Source organism: Haplochromis burtoni, unplaced genomic scaffold, assembly GCF_018398535.1.
Source record: "Haplochromis burtoni strain Fernald_Lab_line unplaced genomic scaffold, NCSU_Asbu1 Contig_160, whole genome shotgun sequence".
Lineage (NCBI taxonomy): Eukaryota > Metazoa > Chordata > Actinopteri > Cichliformes > Cichlidae > Haplochromis > Haplochromis burtoni.
Genome location: NW_024582521.1, coordinates 403,509 through 424,495, shown reverse-complemented (window position 1 = coordinate 424,495; position 20,987 = coordinate 403,509). Strand labels below are relative to the sequence as shown.

The 20,987-nt window shown below is 40.7% G+C and overlaps 1 protein-coding gene across 1 annotated transcript in view; it reads left to right on the top strand.

Annotated features, from left to right (window-relative positions):
* LOC102305603 (SPHK1 interactor, AKAP domain containing) overlaps positions 1 to 20,987 on the top strand; it is a 161,807-nt gene that overhangs the window by 12,623 nt on the left and 128,197 nt on the right. Inside the window, exon 2 of the mRNA XM_005933172.3 lies at positions 17,264 to 17,359. The gene's annotated coding sequence lies outside the window, so the exon portion shown is untranslated. The remainder of the gene's footprint in view (positions 1 to 17,263; positions 17,360 to 20,987) is intronic.

Sequence of the window (20,987 nt, the reverse complement as noted above, 5' to 3'; positions counted from 1 at the left end):
GATCTAATCCTGTTTACATAAAGTAAACCTGCTCCCGAGCAGGTTTACGCTTACGGCTCTGTTGCTATGACAGCAAGTCCCGGATGAGCTTCGGGGAACCGAACGATCCAAGATCACGCGAAATCGTCAACAATCAAATCCAGCTAACTTACTTAGTGAGGTACGAAGAACGGGCCCCTGGTGTGCCTTATATATGAAAACAGACCCATACATTAAGAGTGCAGCTTATAATCCAGTGCACCTTATAGTCTGAAAAATATGGTATTTATGTCAAGATAGGTCCCTAAGTAGGAGGAGATAACTTCCGAAATGGTGGTACTAAGACTGGACTGAAAATCTATGAAAAGCAGCCAGTGTCCAAAGAAAAAGGTGAAAGACCTCCAGAAAGCCTGGAGAATTACTGTATTGTCGGCGTCTTGGAAGCAAAATAGAAATGAGTGGTCGCTGAAGAGTTTTGTACATAATATAAATATGTAAGGAAAGGAAAAGAAATTCCAAGGAAAAAGAAGGAAATAATTGTGACCTTTAATCAACGGCCTCTGCTCCCCATAACACATCAAAGCCACGGCAAAATAAAGTGGGAAAGAGTTTTCTTTAATTGTGACTTCGAAAGGCCAAAGGTGCCACTTGTTCACTTCAGATTGCCAATATTGTCCCTGTGATCTTTACCCAAGCGGGAGCTGCTTAATTTGCTGCCTCAGTGCTGCTATAGCAAAACTTGAGTGAGCACACAAAACAGAAACACAGACGCACTTGAAATCCGACACGGTAGAGGAATATCACGGCTCAAACTGACTCTTAAATGTGCACAGTCACACATAAACACACTCATGTAAAAAAATTTAATAAAATCTACCCACATAATGATCATACCAGTTTGAAAAGTTACTCCTCCATTTGCTTTGCAATTCTTTTTTTTTTTAGGACCCAGGCTTTCACAAAGATCGTACATGAATTATAGAAATTTGTATTGATCTCAAATCTATAAAGTAACCATTGCAATAATTTCAGCTGAGTACGTGTTGCTGTATTGTTAAAGTGCTACCCTGTGGTGTCGAATGCGGGCTGTTTTTCAGACAACACGAGGAGCTTTCCCTCGGGGCTCGAGCAAGTTAATGTGTCTGTCGGTGAAGCTGTCACTGTCACGGCACATCTATAAATCTACAGTTTGCGCTGTCACACTGTATCTGTCTGTTTCTTCATCTCTGGCTGCCAAAAAGCTGAAGAGAGAGTGGACTGCTTATTTCCACTGAAAGGCAAAACTGATCTGATTTGAGGGGGAGAAAAAAAGACCTTTACTCACTGACTGAACCCCAAGAAAAACTCATCAGTGATCATCAAAAGCAAATATTTCGAAGGCTTTTTCATTTCCATGAAATCTCTCTCCATGACTCATAATTCTAATACTGGCAACCTATCCAGATTGTGCTCCACCTTTCACCCTATGACAGCTGGGATTGGCTTGAGCCCAGCTGCAAGACAGCTAAGTGGTTTAGATGGTTCGACTGAATTCTCCATCTTTGTTTTTGCTAGTATGCGTGGGTCTAATATGCAAATGGATCTGCGCTAACCGCTCCAGCACTCAGGTGCAGCAGATACTGCAAGACTAGTCTTGTAGTTGCAATAATTCAGTTAATTAATTCAATACATTTTTTTTCTATTTACTATTTTTCAAATTTCAAAATTTGCAAATAGCAGATTTAATTTGTTGTGTTTTTTATTTGACTGATTGTAGTTTAGTAAATCTGCAAATGGATCAAGTTGTGGGATGTCATAAATGACTAAACCTCTGATGAAAAGGAAAACATCAAGTGATCACAATCCATGTCTGCATGCTAAAGATGAGAAGTCTCCAGCATCACTGGGGGAGCAAATTTCAATGGCTGACTGGCCCGAGCAGCTGTTGATTCGGGCGTTTCCCGTCATTGCCGAGAGGTTTTCTGGACGAGAATTTGGAGCAAAGTGTTGCCTTGTTTATTTGCAGTTTTGGTGTCTGAAACTGATGAAGAAAAACATTCTACAGATATAATTTTGAGATGTTTGCAGACAGGGAAGTTGGGATAACAAATACTGGAAACACTAAAAAGTTCTTCCACTTCTTGATTGCATCATTGCTGTTGTTTGTGTGCAGAAATTCTCAGTCTGCATTTCTGGCCAGCTTTTGGCGCGCTGCATCACATACGGCCAGATAGAAACAGAGCAGTTAACAGGGTGGCTGATATTATATACTGATGACTAATAAATGATTCAACCACAGCACATTTGATTGATCTGGAACAGCAATGAAGGAAAATGTGTAATCTACTTAATTGTTCCCAGTGTTTCACAGATCCCTGCTTTGCTATCTGACTGCTCTCCCTTTTCTTCCTTTCGGAGACGAGTTGTTTTTGTAGTCTTCACAGGAAGGACTAATGTGCAAGTAGCTTAATGAACACCCAATTATAGGGTTGGGAAATTACTGAGTAGACCAACATTGTGCTACTGTGCAGGGTAATATAATGTCCCTTGCAGATCTGTGAAACAATGAGTTAATAATACTTAGAAAACAATGGCAAACGCATCACCAGTCCACCCTCTCCGGCCAATTTCTGCTCCCCGCTGCAGCACTCTCATATTGTTCTCGACAATGAAGGATAATGAAAACCGAGCACAACAACAGAGGACTCTTTATCTCTGTCCCACTTTGTCTCACTGTTTTTGTATCACTCGCTGATGCTCTCCTTTGATTCCTCCTTCTGGTTACTTGTATCCGTTCCTTTCTCTCCCTCACAAACACTTCTGGTCAGGAGAGGAATGCAGGCTATTAAATTATTCAAAGTCCTGGCAGAAAGTATCACTGTCGGTGAACTCGAATGAGTCTCGGTTCAGAAGTGTTTATTTATGGACGGAACGAGAACAAAAGCCACAGCTCTGATCATTTCCTGCCTGTCCTCACGCTGCGAATGAAACAATGTGAGCAGTTTTATTGGTGAGGACAAACTGGGGAGGACTTCTGAATATCCTACGGTCATTTTTTGGAAGGGGTTCTTCCTTCTTTCATGCTTTCCTTTTCAAAGTGTCATTGTTTGGAGTGAACTTAAGCTTTACCCTCCAGAAACAGTTGGATCACCTTTCCTGGATCCAACCTTATTCCAGCCACTAGCTTATCAGACAGAATTAAGCCCTACGCAAAAATTCTCTGATAATTCCTTTTGGGCGGCCATTGATTAATTCAATGAAGAATTATTTATACGCAGCGTTGGGGGGTGACATCTAAAGGAGTTCATTAAATTACCAAACAACCCTACTCTGATTCAGGAGGGCACCTTAATTTCATCATCTGATTCCCTCGGGCTAATTGTGAGTAAATCGACTTTACTCTGCAACTTTACTGTGCCCCTTCCATCTGTTATTATCTGTTTGTGTTCAGTGATAGAAAAATGCCAAAGCAGCTGAGATAAACAACATACCAAATACTAAAAAATTTATGCCTGAAGGGACTTTTACTACCACGAGATGAACACCCACACACTCCACATATGTTTCAGAACAATATCTGACAGCAAATCAATTTTTCTTTTTTTTTTAAATAACGTTTTTGATTGATTCCAGCATCTCCTTGTTATATCCAGTTATTGAGTGGAAGAGTCACGAATAGTCCCTGATGAGAGAATCTGCTGAAATGGATAATAAAACCCACCAGCATCAGTAAAACAAAACCTAAAACTTGAAAACTTGAAGTTGCTCTTAACCTCACTGCAGTTATTTTTCCTTTGGATTTGGAACTTAACCCAGTGGATCATCTGAAGGTGAATGCAGAATCCTGGGAAAGTATGAGGAAAAGAACAGGGTGCATTCAAAGGTGAAATGGTTCGCCACAAAGCCAGCCATGTTTGTAGCTGCTGTGGATTTTCAGTGTGTGAATATTTCAACCTCCTGGAGGGTCAGTGTACAGAGGGGACTGTGCAGGATGCTGTCAAGGCAGGATTGAGGATCTACCAGTATGAGCATTAGTTAGACAGCTGACCTTCTCCAGGGTGCAGCTGACTGAACAGGCAGGAATAAACAAAATACCAGCCTGGGCATGTTAATGAGAGATGAGCGCTAATTGTGTTCAGATCTACACAGTATGACATGGAAGCTGGATGTGTGAGATACATCCTGTCAGATCTCCTGTGTCCAGGGCACATTTAGTTAAATCAGGTCTTAATTAAATGATGTATGAATATTTCATTAGGAAATTATTTAAAATATCCTTTACTGGTAATGGCATATTCCCAAAAAAGGCTCTGTCATTTACACTTCTATTGTGAATCATAGCAGGAAATATATATAAAATTCCCCTCTTGCCCCTGCAGGCAGTCTATCCTTCAAGCTCGGGTCCTCTACCAGAGGCCTGGGAGCTTGAGGGTCCTGCGCAGTATCTTAGCTGTTCCTAGGACTGCACTCTTCTGGACAGAGATCTCCGATGTTGTTCCAGGGATCTGCTGGAGCCACTTGCCTAGCTCTCATCGCACCTAGTGCTCCGATTACCACTGGGACCACTGTTACTTTCACCCTCCCCATCTTCTCTGAGCCCTTGGTACTTCTCAAGCTTCTTGTGTTCCTTCTTCCTGATGTTGCTGTCATTCGGAACCGCTACATCTATCACTACAGCCGTCTTCTTCTGTTTGTCTACCACCACTATTTCCAGTTGGTTAGCCACCATCATTTCCACCCGTCTGTATCTGCAAGTGCCACAGGACCTTAGCTCGGTCACTCTCCACCACCCTTGGGGGCATCTTCCATTTTGACTTTGCGACTTTCAGGCCGTATTCGGCACAGATGTTTCTGTACACTATGCCGGCCACTTAGTTATGATGTTCCATGTATGCCCAGCCTGCTAGCATCTTGCACCCTGCTGTTATGTGCTAGATAGTTTTTAATTTTGAAAATCATGTGCTACACTAGCATCAGGGTTTGAATTTCGTCACAAGGCAGTGCGCCCAGGGATCTACAGACCAGGGTTCTTTCTTTGAAGGGTGGCATCTTTTGGTGGGCATACTGGAGTGTAATGATTAAACTGTATGTGTAAGATAGTTTTAGCTATTTAGCTTGGCATGCTAACTAGCTCATTACTAGCCCATAATGCTTTTGTATTAGCTGCAGATGAAAGATAAAATGCTCTCTTCATTTGCATTAGGATTTCACACCTGGACAGAAACTGATTTTGGATATTTTTAGAGATCAGGGTAATGCTAGCAGTTAGAGACAGCTGTTTAATGGGGAAGCTTTCATGCCAGGATGATAGTCTAAGACAATGACACATACTTAAAGCCTCTTGTAACAGTAAAACTGTTCATAGTGAGCATAAAAGCTTGTATAAAGCTTGTATAATTGTATAAAAATTGTTTATATGAATATGAATATGAAAATGGGCTCTAGGCCTGTGGAACTGAAGCCTTAGGAACAGTTATCATTTGACACTGATAAATCAGTTCAGTCACATAGGAAACCTGCTTTTGTCCATTTGCTTGATATCAAGGATTACCAATAATTTTGATACAACTGCATTATTATTGCAAATTCATACGACTCCTTTGAAGTTCAAAGGATGTACCAGTAGTGACTGGAAAGTCTAAAAGTGCATAAAATCTGTGGGCAGTATTCACAGGACTTTCTCATCTGTTAGTGATGCACTGAATGCTTATGTTGTGTAAGTCAAGGACGAATCTGTATTTTCAGAATTACTGGAAATGCAGATTTTGAAGAGATCCGACAACACAGTACATCTTAGAAATGTAGTCAGTATATAGCTGCTGTTTGTGCTCGTGCATAAGCAGTGGTGATTCACGTGGGTCATCGCTCCTGTCCCTTTGTTCCCCTCTGACTTTATATCAGGTCTCAGGAGGTGACAGAAAGCATGTTGACAAGTTTGTGTGTCAGAGAGAGGGGGAGAAAAGGATGGAGGGATAGAAAGTATGGGGTAGAGGGGAGGGGAAAAGGAAAGAGGATGTTGGGGGGAGAGGGCAATAAAAGCGGTGAATAAGAAGGAGAAATCAAATCAAATCAAATCAAAAATCAAATCACTTTTATTGTCACATCGCATGTGCAGGCACACTGGCACAGCACATGCGAGTGAAATTCTTGTGTGCGAGCCCACAAGCAACAGAAATGTGCAAACACAACAACACAAACCAGCAAATACAAGAATGGCTACATCTGAAACTAATAAATATATGTACAATATATAATAGTGTATGCATTTCTGGATGTGTATACTAAACATTTTCCTGTGTGTGTGTGTGTGTGTGTGTGTGTGTGTGTGTGTGTGTGTGTGTGTGTGTGTATACACATTTTACAAATTAAATAGTAAAAAAATAATAATAATAAATGAAATATATAAAAATATACAGAGTTGAATATGTGCAAAACAAGTGGCATTTATATACAGTGTGGAGTGCATAGTGTTGAAGTTCCAGTAGTGAAGCTGAGGTGTCTATGACGTGTTCAGCAGTCTGATGGCCTGGTGGAAGAAGCTGTCTCTCAGTCTGCTGGTACGGGACCGGATGCTGCAGAACCTCCTTCCTGATGGAAGTAGTCTGAACAGTTTATGGCTGGGGTGACTGGAGTCCTTGATGATCCTCCCCGCTTTCCTCAGGCAGCGCTTCCTGTAGATGTCTTGGAGGGAGGGAAGCTCACCTCCAATTATCCGTTCAGAGCACCGCACTACTCGCTGGAGAGCTTTGCGGTTGTAGGCGGTGCTGTTGCCATACCAGGTGGTGATGCATCCAGTGAGGATGCTCTCAATGGCACAGTGATAGAAATTAAGTCTGAAAGTGTCAGAGGAAGCAGCAGAGAGATGCATAAAGAAACAGGAGCAGAGATCAGGTGGAGGAGGAGAGCTGTCTGTCGTAATCCTGTTAGAGAGAGAGAGATCAGGTTGGCAGTTTGTTGCTGTCACTCTGAAGAGATTTTTTTCTTCGCTGTTTAAAACATTTCCAGCTCGCCACATAATTCCTTTAATTGATTCCATTTGCTGTTGGCCTGTTCTGTATGAGCAGCTGCTCTCTATAGAGGAGCTGGACATATGGATGTGGAAATGTTGAGTTGCTGTTTTCAGAAGGTCACACGTCCCCTAAATGATGCCAGAAAGGTGGGAGGGATCGTGTTGTTACGATCATTCGAAAATTTCACAGGTGACTGAATTAAAATCCTCAGAGCCAGTCAATTCTGCCTGGTAGGACCCAGTTTTACATTTAGAAGTGCCTTAATATTTTGCAACATAGATACAACAGTGCTGGAAGCATTCCTGAATTTCCCATTCCCAAATGTACATGAGCACAGTGAACTCATTGTCTAATTCAAGAAACCAGCTTTAGATGAATTGAAGTTTGTGACATGGCACATTATCTTACTAGAAGCAGCCATCAGAGACGCTGTAGTCATAACGGGATGAACAGGGACAGCAACAATACTCAGATAGACTTTGGTGCTTAAATGATGCTCAGTTAATACAAAGGGGTCCACCATTGCCACCAGTCTCTGCACGATGGTTCCATGTCTACATATTGTTTACCCCAAACTATGGCAAAGGCAGTATACAAAAACAGGTGAAACTCTTGTATAAACCACAGAGACCTCATTTAAATTTGCAGCTTAGCCATGTCTGGCTGTGATAGCTGGTAGTGAAAGAAGATATCAAATGATCAGGCCATTAAGTGAACCCACAACTCAAGAGAGACATTAAATATGAATGTGCTCAGCAATGTGTTTTTAGTGTTCTTTGCTGCAAATGACTGAAGACAAAATCAGTCATTTAAGACTTGTGGTGGTTTGGTCTCACATAAAGTCTTCTTATTGTCCGCCTTCTGTTTGTCTTTCTGTGTTTAGGGGTGTGTGTATAGTTTTCTACTGAAAGGAATTTTTGATAACTCAGTGAGTTGGCAGTGCCCTTCAGTGTGGAAAAATCCATGAGCCTGAACTCTGGCAGTGGGTGTTGTGGGATGAGTCGGCCTTATCTTAGCTAGTCAAGGAGCCCCTGGATCCCTTGGCTCATCATGCAGCAGCCGATTACCTTCTCCCTGAATCTTTCTATTGTTTTCTATTGCATTGAGCAGCCAGCACTGATAAAAGTGATGGAAATTTAAAGCTCACTTTGAAAACATTCTTGCTATTCTCCCATACTATGGAGTATAGCCCATGTAGGAAAGACTGTGCCTAAAAGCTGATACAAAATGCCCATTGTACTGTAGAAGTGTGACAATATTCAAAGAGCTTCTCAGCATCCTTTGCATGAATAAAATAGATTTGCGCTGAGTATTTTCAGTAACTGTGTAGCTGTTTGTCACCATTGTTCATTTTTTTTGTAATTGCCTCCAAAGTGTTTTCTAATTTATCACAGTTAGCACCCTCCAAACTCATATGGCTCTATGAGAAATTGTCCAAGAAAAACTTATATTCTTGCTACTGAGACGTAATTTTTTTTAAAACACTGCCTCGCTTGTTACAGTGCTAAAAATGCTACTATCAAGCAAATTTAACTGTATCTATTTTGGCAAACAAACATTGACATTAATTTCTTTAAAAACAGTCTGAAATCAGAGCTGCTTGGTGTCATCCGCTTGATCCTGGTAAAGAAGTGCCACTTTGCATGTTCTTGGCACCAAGAGCAAATGCACCTCTGCATGTGTGAGCAGAGAGCAGGGCCGTACTTTTTACAGTGTGGGCTGCGCCGCCTGTTCGGTGCTTCTTTTTTCTGCTCCCAGTGATTTGCTCAGTTTGTCATAAGTCAGTGAGAAAGAGACTCGAATCGGGCTCTCACAAGTGTTCCAGATTAATGGATTATAGATGAATGGGCTTTTTTCTCACTTGGTGATAAATTAAACACTTTATTCTTTTATTCTCTTATTCTACTACTGTCTCACTCTCTCCCTCCCTCACACATACCGTCGTTACCTCTCTGCCTTACACATTTTCATTTGTACACAATTGGATTTTTAATATTGGCCTGCCAACTCATGAGGGCTACTTTCATACACTGCATTAGGAAAGGTCATGGCCCCGGCACTGAAACCATATTGTAGTTAGTTGAGGTGTTTCATGTCACAGCTCTCAGCTACTCTCACTTTATTCTGTGTTAGCACCGGACTCTCAAAAGCACTCAAGTGATCACCTTGAGGTCCCTTTTTCCTTTCCTTCCTTAAACCGCAGAGACCACTGCTGTAGAAAATCATATCTAATTCTTACTGACACAGCTTTACACCTGTCACGTTTGCCTTCGGTTAAGTGTTAATCTAATCAGCCATCTCAATCTTTAAGGCGCTCCTAAACTTCAAGAAGGCAGTGACAGAAGCTTAACTAATATGTAATGTTGTTTATAATACCTGTATGTGCTGATCACTTTGTTTACGATTTGACAGTTTATTTAGTGTAAAAAAAAAAGATGATTTTTTTTATTAATATAAATTTATTTATTCCAATAAATACATTTAAAATTTGTTTCTCTATGTTTGATTTTTCCAACACACACACACAACCTGAAAAGGACACTTATGATCTTCAATAACAACCATTGGCACTGACTCTCCAGCATTCTGGTTCCATTCATTCCTGGCTGCTGCACACTCAGCTTCTGACATCCAGCAAATTATTTGTCATTGTGAGTTTATGGAACTGACAAAGTTCAGGGCCTAAAAGTCAAAGCGCACAACACTGTGATCCCAGGAAAGCAAAGGAAACTGGACACAGCATTGTGACGAGCTGTTGCTCCAACATGAAACCCACCACGTGTCCTCAGCTAAAGACTAATCTCCAGCTATTGTTTTGTCAGATGATTGTCTTCTTCCTCTGCATTTCACAACCTGGCAGTGTTAACACTCTGGGACACATTACACAAGCAAATAATGCACACATCATCCACTCCTGTTTGCATGTGTTTGTATTTGACAGAGGGATTTTCATTTTTCAGCATCAGTATGTTAACACCACTATAGCATCTACTAAGGAACACTCACCTTTCTTTCAGCATCATAGATAAACAGTAAAACAAATAGTAGCGCTAGTAAAATATAGTCCAATGGGACACTTTTACCTTCATCTAGATGTAGTAGCTGTCAAAGCAGCCGCGAAACACAAGAGGACTCTGGTACTTGAGCTTTGGATCTGGCAACATTGACAATACAGCAATGATGAGGCTGAAAGGCAAGACAGAAGAACATGGCTGCTGTGGTATGGAGTGGTGGGAATGGTGCCTCGGACAGTGGAGAGTTGGTGAGGCAGGTGACGGGGGAGATGGGACCTGGGCGGGTGAAAGGAGGTGATGTGGCATTAACACAATCCTGAAGCTGGGCAATAACTAAACAGCGTAGGGAGGCAAATCTGTGAATGTTGGTCTGAAAACCTTCCACATATTCCACTGAGAACTCAGCCCACCATAATAATTGTTATGATATCCTCCAACTCATAATCTCTGGTTGTCGAGTCTGATGGATCCGTTTTGCAATCAAGGTACTTTTGTTTTCCAGGAAATGGATCTAAAAGCAAAAAGACAAAAGAAATATAAAACTGCCTTGATTTCAGGGATGCGGGGTAATGAGACATAGAGGTAAAAATTAGGCACAGAAAATAAGGACTCACCAAACCTGACAGCAAAACAGAAGAGGAGGCTAGAAGAAACTAAAAGAAGGAAGCGTATTTAGTTTAAGAAAAGTTGACTCTTGAAAGAATATGGATCAGAATGCAGCATTAGTCTGAATGTGTGCTCTCAGTTTTTTCCGTGGTTCTCATGGGAATCTGTGTGATCATAAATTTAATCTAAGAAAAAACATCCCTAAAAGTGTTATAGGAGATGTACTTATATAGTATTCTTCTCATTTCTTTCTCAAGACTCGAGAGAACTCGAATGAGGGAAGTATGGTTTGTGGATGAGTTTCATTCTCTGCAGCATTTCCCTGCACAGAGCAGGTGAAAGAGGCAGAAATGATATACTTTTCATATTTCACACTGAGGGTCACAGTCATTTATCTTTTATTTTTCTCTCGTCGCTGTTTTTCTTCTTCTTCTCAGTTTTGTCTCTGCGTAATGTAGCAGAGTAAAGTAGAGACAGACTGCACTGTGAGATAATAAAAATTCATCTGTCCGTCCATCCATGCAACCTGTAGACAGGAACCTGGCTCACAGTGAAGATTTGTTTCAGCCTGCGTTACATTATTGTCTTATTCTTTCATCAATAATTAGCTCTATAATAAAAATCTTGAACAAATTATATTTTAGACCCTTTGACTGAGCTTTTGAAAGACATATTTTTCTTTCTTTTGTTGTATCCAGTATCAGTATTGACATTTAAGAGCTTTATATTAGATTAGATTAGATTAGATTAGATAGATTAGATAGAACTTTATTAATCCCTCGGGTGGGTTCCTCTGGGAAATTCGATTTCCAAAAAAGCACAGCACCGACAGAAGTTACAGAGTTACAGAATATTATATATATATATATATATACACACACACACACACACACACACACACACATATATAAATACAGAGACAATATAAATAAAATATACGAAGGGGATAAATAGAATAAATAGGAATAAAAAATAAAAATACAAGTGAATTGCACATTTCAAGTATTGAGTCTATTGCACTGTTGACTATTTACAAAAGTATTGCACAAAAGGTATTGCACAGTGAGGTGAAGAGGCACTACAGCTTAGTTGTTCCCCCCTCCTTTGTCCTCCTGTTTCCCCTCCCTCTCCCCTCCAGAGAGGAGTTAAACAGTCTGATGGCGTGTGGGACAAAGGAGTTTTTAAGTCTGTTAGTTCTTGTCTTGGGGAGAAGCAGCCTGTCACTGAACAGACTCTTCTGGTTGTTAATGGCCGTGTGCAGAGGATGCCTGGCATTGTCCATAATGTCCATCAGTTTCTTTATTAATGTCCTTTTCTCTGCCACTGTCACCAGAGTGTCCAGCTTCATATTGTCATTTGATGAAAACTGGTGAAAAAACTCACTATAGCTTGGCTTTGTTCTGTACACTGAAATCAAGTTCAGTCAGACAACTCATGTTTTAAATGACTGATTTGCTAAAGCAACAGAATACAGTTAAGTTTGGCATCAAGGCTCCGAGCTCATCATTCTCCACAAATATGATGCATTTAAAGAAGTTGGGGTGATGAGTGAACTTCCCCCCGCAGCCTGCGGGAGGACTCTGAGGTTATACTCTGAGTGATACGTGACAGGAGTAATACTGGCATATCAGACAAAAAGACAGGAAACTGTGCTTAACGTAGACTCAGGATGTTTGGTATATGACGTGATGAGAGTGAGTCACATGTATGACACAGGGTGGCTAGATCCCTGCCTGAATAGCTTGCAGGTTTTTCTCATTTCTAAAGATATATATTCATGAAGGACTTTACTGGGTACACCTTAATAATATGTAGCTCTTCGTTGAACACCCTTTTGAATTCAGAACTGCCTTAATTCTTCATGGCATACATGAAGAATTAAGAAGTGCTGGAAACATTCCTACTTTGGGCACTAAAGAGGGAAAAGTTGTGCCAATAAAATATCCCCCACACCATTACACCACCACTGAAGCCTGAAGCATTGATACAAGGCGGGATGGATCCATGCTTTTATGTTGTTCACACCAGTTCTGACCCTACCAGCCCAATGATGCAGAAGATATTGAGATTCGTCAGACCAGAACATTTTCCTAGTCTTCTGTTGTCCAGATTTAGTGAGCCCACATCAACACTAGCAGTAGTTTCCTGACAGGAGAGACACCCAGTTTGGTCTTCTACTGCTGTAGCACTTCTCTTTAAAGGTTCAACCTGTTAGGCATTCGTAGATGCACTTCTACGTATCTTGTTTGTAATGAGGGGTTATTTAAGTGTCTGTTGCCTTCCTACTAGTTAAAGGCAGTCTGAACATTCTGCTATTGCCACAACAAAGCATTTTCACCCAGAGAACTGCCGCTCACTGGATATATTCTCTTTTTTGGAGCATTCTCTGCAAATACTGGTGACAATTGTGAGAAGAAATCCCAGCAGTTTCTCAAATACAAACAGTTGAATAGGTGTACCTAATGAAGTGGCAGGTGAGTGGAAACGAACAGTTAACTAATAAACAAACAATTGACAGAAATCAAGTCAATTTAATGAAAACATGCAACATGTAAATATGTGGATTAGCTGTTTGTTACTGTTTTCTATTAAGTCACATGGTAAATGGAACATTTTTTGCACTCCTGGCTCGGAAATCAAACCGTGTGATTTGCGATTTTATGACATTTCATTTTAAACGGCGACCTACATATCATTCATTAAATAGAAATAATTAGATGTATATTAATGATGTTTCCTGCACCAGCATGCATAATACTGGCACATTCAGAGAGGCACTCCCCTCCTGGAAGGTCTGCAGAAATAATTTTGTTTGGAATCTACAAAGATAATTTTCTTTCACTATTTGTGAACTCATGTATGTTATTTAATGTTACACATCAGCTAGCTTGGTTTGCATTAGCTTCCCGCAGTGTACATCCACTGCTGACAAATTGCTTTAGTTGCTGGTGTGCTCAGTCGTGACGTGGTGCAATATGAGCAAAAACCCCAGCGCTGTTACGTGCGTTGATTGTTGCTGGAAACCTGACTGAGTCAAACCATGTTGGTAGTGAATTAACAACCACATCCTCTGAAGCAAGCGGAGGATTTAGTTTTTTTTGTCTCCCCACTTTTTTTGTTTATGAATTACAGTTTGCCACCAGTGATATATGGCACTGATTTTTCATTCAATTTTGTAAATAGCTTGTAGCTTTTTGGTCATTATTTTCTCAGCAAGCCTAAGTTAAAAAGTCATTAAGGAGGTAATGACTAAACGTGTACGCAGGGCATAAAAAAATACCAGAAAGAGAAGGCGTATAATGCCAATAAAGTTCTGTCACTGGTAGCGATGACGTGGGAACCAACCATTAGTGAAGCTGGGACACAGAGATAGGCTAATCTTAAACTTTTAGGAGCAAATACCAATGGAGGCCAAGGATACTGTTGACTTGGATATGACAGAATGGGGAATATACAAAAGGGTTACAGACACAAGCAGATCCTAGAATATCCACTGGCTTTGTACAAGGGCCGGGATTAAAGTTGAAGTTAACATTTTTTCCTGAATGTACTTATTTTAAAAAATGCAAATAGGGTGCCCATGAAAAACTAAAATATCAGCTGGCTTTTGTAGACCCTTACAGTAAATGTCAATAAAGAGCTAATAAGAAATCAATCAGGGAAGAGATGGAGAACACAACAAACAATGACAGTGAATGTGTGGAAAGGCTGATTAGACTTTTGTTGCCGTGTGAATTCTGTAGCACGGTGCCACACCACTTGCCACCTATCATTAATATGCACTGTGGTGTTACGTGACAAAAGGCCATGGTCGAGGCAATTTCATTTCCTAAGCAAGGCCTCTGAGGAGTTCATTTCTAATGCCCTCCAACCACAGCTCCGTCTAAATTGCATTTGGAGAGAGGAAACGCTGTGTGATTGAGGGGTGGAGGACAAAAAAAACCAACCTTTTTTCGACTGGCCACCAGTTAAAAGGCAGAAATGACACAACGACACCGATATATAAAATTTCATGAATACATGATTCCCTCTGTAGTGTGTTCTCAGTCTCTGAAAGCCATGGCTCAATCTTTCACTGCGATGGAGGAGATTGCCTTGCCTCTGGCTCCAGTCGAAGGAGCTAGGAACAAGTGCTTTACAGCGTTGGCTCCACTTGTTGCATTTTCACTAATAAGACATGCCACTCACACAGTTATTGAATGCTGTTGCTGATGTAGACTGATGAAATGAAATTAAGTTTGTGGTTTTCCTTTGAGGAGCAGCTGAGACAGATTGTCTCGTGGCAAACCTCAGAATGAGCTGTCTGTGAGGATTAATCTGGATTTCATTTCAGTAGATGCTGTGTCAAAAAAAAAAGAAAAGAAAAATGCTTGTTCTAATTTTTCATTTCTGTATATTTAGCCTGGTTAGCTTAGCATAAACTAAACAAGCACGTTGGAGTTTAGCTTTCCGTAAATTTAGAGGAAAACGGCTAGCCAGTCAAAGACTTCAATTTGAAGTCTCCACTTCTGTTGTGCAGGTAGTTTTGGTCTGTCAACGGTGATAATCCGCCGCTGGCACCATAACCTAACTGAGGGATGGACAATGGAGTCCAGTCCTGGCCAAAATCATATTCCCATTTTAAAAGCACCTGCTCCTGTTGTCAAATGACATGTGATGTGTTATTGTAAAGTCAGAATGCTACCGGTCATGTCTTCCTATTAACAGCCCAGATATGAAAGTATTAAAGTGTCCATACTGGAATAAGTTACAGTTTATTTTTTTCATAGTTTTTTCATAATTTATGGACAGTAAATTACTCAGTTTCTTACTCATTGTTGCAGCAAGGGCCAGATGTGATCTCCTTAAAGTGACTTTTAGTTATAATATCGTTATTTTTCTCTGAGTTATTGATTCTGTCACTCGTTAGCTAACATAAGCTAATGTGGGTCTATTAGCCGCAACTTACCAACCAACCACATGACATAACGGTCCGCACTGGCAGAAAGATGGTTCTAAACTTGTTTTTAAAACTTTAACTTCAAGCACTTATTTTTTAAATCCAGCTTCAATACAGTATTATATCTATGTCAGCTTTTAGAGCAGGGCTCCATGACCTAAATTAGCCTTTACATGTGTAGCGTCTGAAAACAAAGTAGTACTCGTTTTTTTTCTTTCCTGTTCGTTACTGTGGGCAGTATATCTATCGAGCAGTTTGTCAAAAAACCCTGATACTCTGGTACTAATTGATACTAAAAAATACTGCATTAGATACTCATTTGCAGGAATACCGATACCAAGTCTTCACCTCCTTCAGCTGACGCACAACTTCACACTGCTCTACAGCACACAGCCTCTCCTCTCCACTACTAGCAGCTATACACATAAACAGCAGCACTGTAAACCTGGTGAATCAGTCTTCATGAAAATTTGCATAAGGTCATTAAAGTTCCTGTTTTAATAACATTGAAATATTAAACAATTATCATAAATGTTAACCTTGTCAGCACAATGGTGAACATTAGTTTAGCTATTAGCAATTACCCGCATTAGCCTTCTGTTATCATTACGGTAGCAGCTGTGGCTAATAACAAAAAGCTAACTTTAATTTTAGATCTAGACAACAAATGATATCAATCCTGCTCATTTATAGACAGACATAACACAATTCTTTGTGTCTTTGAAGCAAGTCAAAGTGTGTCAAAATCCCTGGTTGCAGTTGAGAAAAATGCACAGGAAACCAGAAAGCAGAAAAATAAGGGGGAAAAGGTTTTCTTAATTTTGTCTTTTTCCCTTCTGGTATTGAAAATGATATAGAGTATGTTCCTGCATATCAGTATGAAGTTTGAAATACTGGTATAGTGACAACCCCTATAGCTACCCCCTTCTCAGCACTCCTGTAAGTGTGACTTAAATCAAAACAATCCTGCTAATGCAGAGGATACATGGCTTAAGAGCAGCAACACTATTAGTGAGACGTCTCTATACTGTGTGTTGTGCTTTATACAGTTTAAAGAAGCCTTTGCCAGCTCAGATGGTAGCAAAGGAGTGCCAAAGAAAAGGAAGCCAGTGCAATCGATATTATTTAATTAAATAGATATGGTGATTAAACAAAGTAATATATCACTTGTGCAGCAGATGAGCCACTTTGTTTGTAGCACAGGTCAAGAGAAAAAGCTAGCTCTTGTTAAGCCATCAAAAGCAAACTCATCGAAACCTTTATGTTTGTGCAGTTTTACAGCATGTTGCAGTACACAGGTTTTCTGGCACTTACACAACAAGAAGTGACAAATGAAGTGTTAAATAGGAATGAGAATTCTGGTAATTACATCCTTTTGCAATCTGTCTGCTTTGGTTGGCCACAACACTTGATGGATGATACATAATCGTTGCTCTGTGATAGGACATTGTTCAGTCACTTGAGAACGACAAATGGGAGACTTAATTTAAATGGTCTATGAATTGTCCTTTGTTCCCTTTTAACTTGAGATGTTTTTTGGCACTCTAATTTGGCAATTAGTGAGCTACATTTTAATATGCATTTATATGGAAACTTCTGTAATCGCAGCTTTTAGCTTTTATATTTTCCCTTCAGTATGAGTCTGTACAGGAAAAATTACCACCTGTCACAACAGTCAGCCAGGAAAAGAAATTCAATTTCTTTATTGTCCACCTTGTCTTTTTTTTTCTTACAAGGAGGGGTGGCTTGAGGTGGGGGATATGGTTCTGCCTCGCCTGCATGAGTGCTCCGGAGGGAAAGGCAAACCAAAAGGCATGCCTTTTTAACAAAAGGTCAGTATGGGCTTTTCTTGCTCCCAGTGGATTCTGCATTTCACTCAGGAATAAAGAAAACAACAACTGCTCCTCTTAGTGTGACTCACCAGGCTTAAAAAGGAGATTAAACTCCGTCCCCCACCCCTCACACTTCACTTGCTCTTTCCAATAGAGAAGTAATGGTCCTCTCTCCCTGCAGATTGTCTTGAATATACCAAGATGATTATCTACTGTGGGTTTGATGAGGCTATAGATGCATGTATAATGTATGTATAATACATCCTCAATATCCATCCTATACCCGTGTCTCCCTCCATGCTAGGATGAATTTCTGTCTTTAAACAATTAGCTAACAGGGCTGTTTTGTTACTGGTCTGGTGAATATCATGCCACCAGTGAATGTCACTTTTTACCCCTTCAGCTGTCCTATGACTGTGTAGGCAGTCAGAGCTGTGGATCCAAATGCAGGACTCAGATGCAGAATTAAATCAAATCACAGCCAGAGAGCACTGGAACTTGAAATGGAATTACTAATCATGGAGAATATGACATGAGAGAAACACACAGCATGATGGGCGACATGACAAAAGGGAGACTAAGACAATATATAAATGCATGCAGGCATTTAGGGAACAGGAAACGGGTGGCAGCACAGCAGACACTAATCAAAGGAGACAAGAGAAGTTAAGCTGAACATAGCACACTCGGGATGAGGGACTATCAAAATAACACAGGAAACTAACACTGAGACAGACTGAGACATACAAACGTGACACAGAGAGAAAGGCAAACACATAAAGATATGGACTGTGCAAACACAAAGGGGAACAAAAAAGGGGAGGCGTGACTGAAGGAGGTACCATGGTTAACTTAAAAGAAGACGAGAAGACTAGACAGGGGATATAGGGAGACAAGTACGGATGACACGGGAACAGACTGATGAAAGGTTACGAAAGTAAAACAGGAAATCACCAGCACTGAGACTAATAAACTATTTAACAAACACAAACTCTTGGTCACCGGTACAACAGTGTATGTCTGCAGCCGTCTGTAGAACACGGGAGGCCCTGTCCACAAACTCGAATACCCATGTGTCCCATGGTATATTACTGGCCACCATTTGGTGTGGGGAGGGGGAGGGGGCTGCTTCCTTATTTACAAGGGGTGACTAAAGTTGATTTGGCAGATTTTACCTGCCTTACTTTTACTTATCATAAACAATGTGATAGCAAACCCACAGTGGGTAGATGTAGGTGGACTGTGGGGCTGCATGTGTTGATTAAATTCACATATATCCCACACAGGCCCAAAGTGGTTGTGCAAACACAGCAGTTTTGCCCTTTAGAGTCCATGTATGGGTTTTCCGTGGGCAAACCTACTATAGATTTCGCACAGAAAACCACAACATGGGCCCCGAGGGGCAAAATGACAGTGGGTTAACCCATAAGGGGGGCAATGAGTGTTTTCTGTAGGCACACCCACGATAGGGAGCCCACAGCAGATTACCCAGATCTTTGCTGGTGGTTGGATCTAAATTTTCACCCAGTAGTATACATATTCTGTGGCACAGCATTGTGATGACATAGTTTAAACAAAAAAAACTTGCTGTTTAATCAATGTAGAAAAGAGCGAAAGCTTTGTGTTTCACTAATAGCAGCAAGCCAGTCTCCTTATCTTTCCCCACTGCTTCAACAGCAAATCCATATAGTGAGGCTAAGTGAAGTGAAACCAAAGTCACTGAGTGGTAATTGTATATGGAAGCCAATACATAAAACGAGTTATCAACATCCAGTCCTGGCATCTTGTCCAAAACGGATGAGCCCATCATTAAAAGGGAGCCTCTTTGTAAGTGTGAGGCCTCCAGAGATCCCCTGCAGATTGCTTATTTCACGGCCCATGTGTGTGATTTCACCCAGATTCTCGGGAATAGACTGTTTAATGATGAATGCAGCCGGTTTGTGAATCTTCTACTCATGCTGCCCAATCCCTACATCCATTCTCCTTTTAACACAACCCAGTGACAAACACTATTAATAGCTCATGCTGTTAACAGTTAATGATGCTCAAATCAAAAGCAGCAGATCAAAGTTTTTTATGTTATTTTTTTTATTTATTTCAAAAAAAGAAGTAATTCAAAGCTCTCACCTACTTGCAGGTGCGGAGATCATGCCATTTTGGGGGGGAAAGGAATAAAGTAAAAATTAGCTCTGAAGTTATTTTGAGCCCGTCTTTTCCCACGCAGATGAAGAGAGGTTTCATGTGCACGCTCAAACAAACTGCAGTAATTACAGCAATTCATGCTCTGCAACAACACTGACGTGTCCTCAAAATGACACTCGGAGGACCATGAGATTAAATTAAAATCAGGACTGCATAAACAAAGACAGTTTCAACATAATCTAAACGTTTTGGTTATCAAAAAAAGTAAAAGAAATAAGTATGGAGAAACCGGAAAGACTTCCAGGAGAGAGGAGTGAGGCTTGAATGCTAAAGAGCAATGCAGGGTGTTGCGAAAATTGCACATCGCATTGCAAATGGAAGAGTTCTTACTGGGAACTTAGGTGTGCATGTGAATCTTGTGTGAATCCGCACACTGTATGTGGTGGAGAGTGTGTCGAAGTACAACCGTGTATTTTCACTAAAATGTAGTTTTTGTTTCATAGACATTCAGTTCTCCTAATAGGACTCTCAGTCTTTTTACACAAAGGTCACAGTCCTAACATCCCAACATCTGATATGGTTTCCACATTCTTCAGATTTCCTTGTTGGACTTTCAGCTTGTTTTGTCACCGTTGCCGGCCGCCATTGCTTATGATCAACAAACTGTATGTTGCCTTAAATGGAAGTAACGTAGCATTGTGTGTGCACATGTTAGTGTATGTGTCTGTATGTTCACATGTCTTCAAACTGCCATTCAAACCTTCACTGAGGGAAGCCCATTTCTCAAATAACATCAGGTATATTGTTGTAACCCTGTCCATTTAGGAAAGTTAGGGTCATGGCTATCAATCTCTGCCTGGTGTCCCGTCTCCTCAGACCTTTTAGCATCCATTCAACCATCCATCTTCTTCCTGTTATCCAATTCAGGGTCACAGAGGCTGGAGCTTATCCCTACTGTCATAGGGTCGTCAGGCTGGGTAGCCCTTGGACAGATCTCCAGGCTGACTCAGAGGGAGACACAACCATTCTCCCATTTACACATTCAGACCAATTATATTCACCAATATGTCTGTGAAGGTTCTCAGTCATCCAGGTCATCGTAGTCAAAGGAGCTTGCAAAGAAAAGCGTCTGGACTTCTTTAAGTTGCTTGAAGACGTTTCACCTCTCATCCGAGAAGCTTCTTCAGTTCTAAGGTCAAATGGTGGAGAGTCCCAGATTTAAATGGGAGGATACTCCCACTCGGTTTTTTTCTAAACCACCTTTAGGAAATGTCCCTTTGCCTCCTCAACAACATTAAAATTGAATTTTACTCTGTTGGTTCCTGGCCTTGATCTTCACCTGCCTGACCCTTTCTCTAGTCCCTTTTCCACGCTGAGTGAAATGGTTGCCAGCTGTGTTTCAAAATGCAATGTCTCCCATGTAAAAAGTAAATTCAGTTTTGCAGTCGAATCATTAACTTTGTAAACTTTCATTTTTCTGATATTT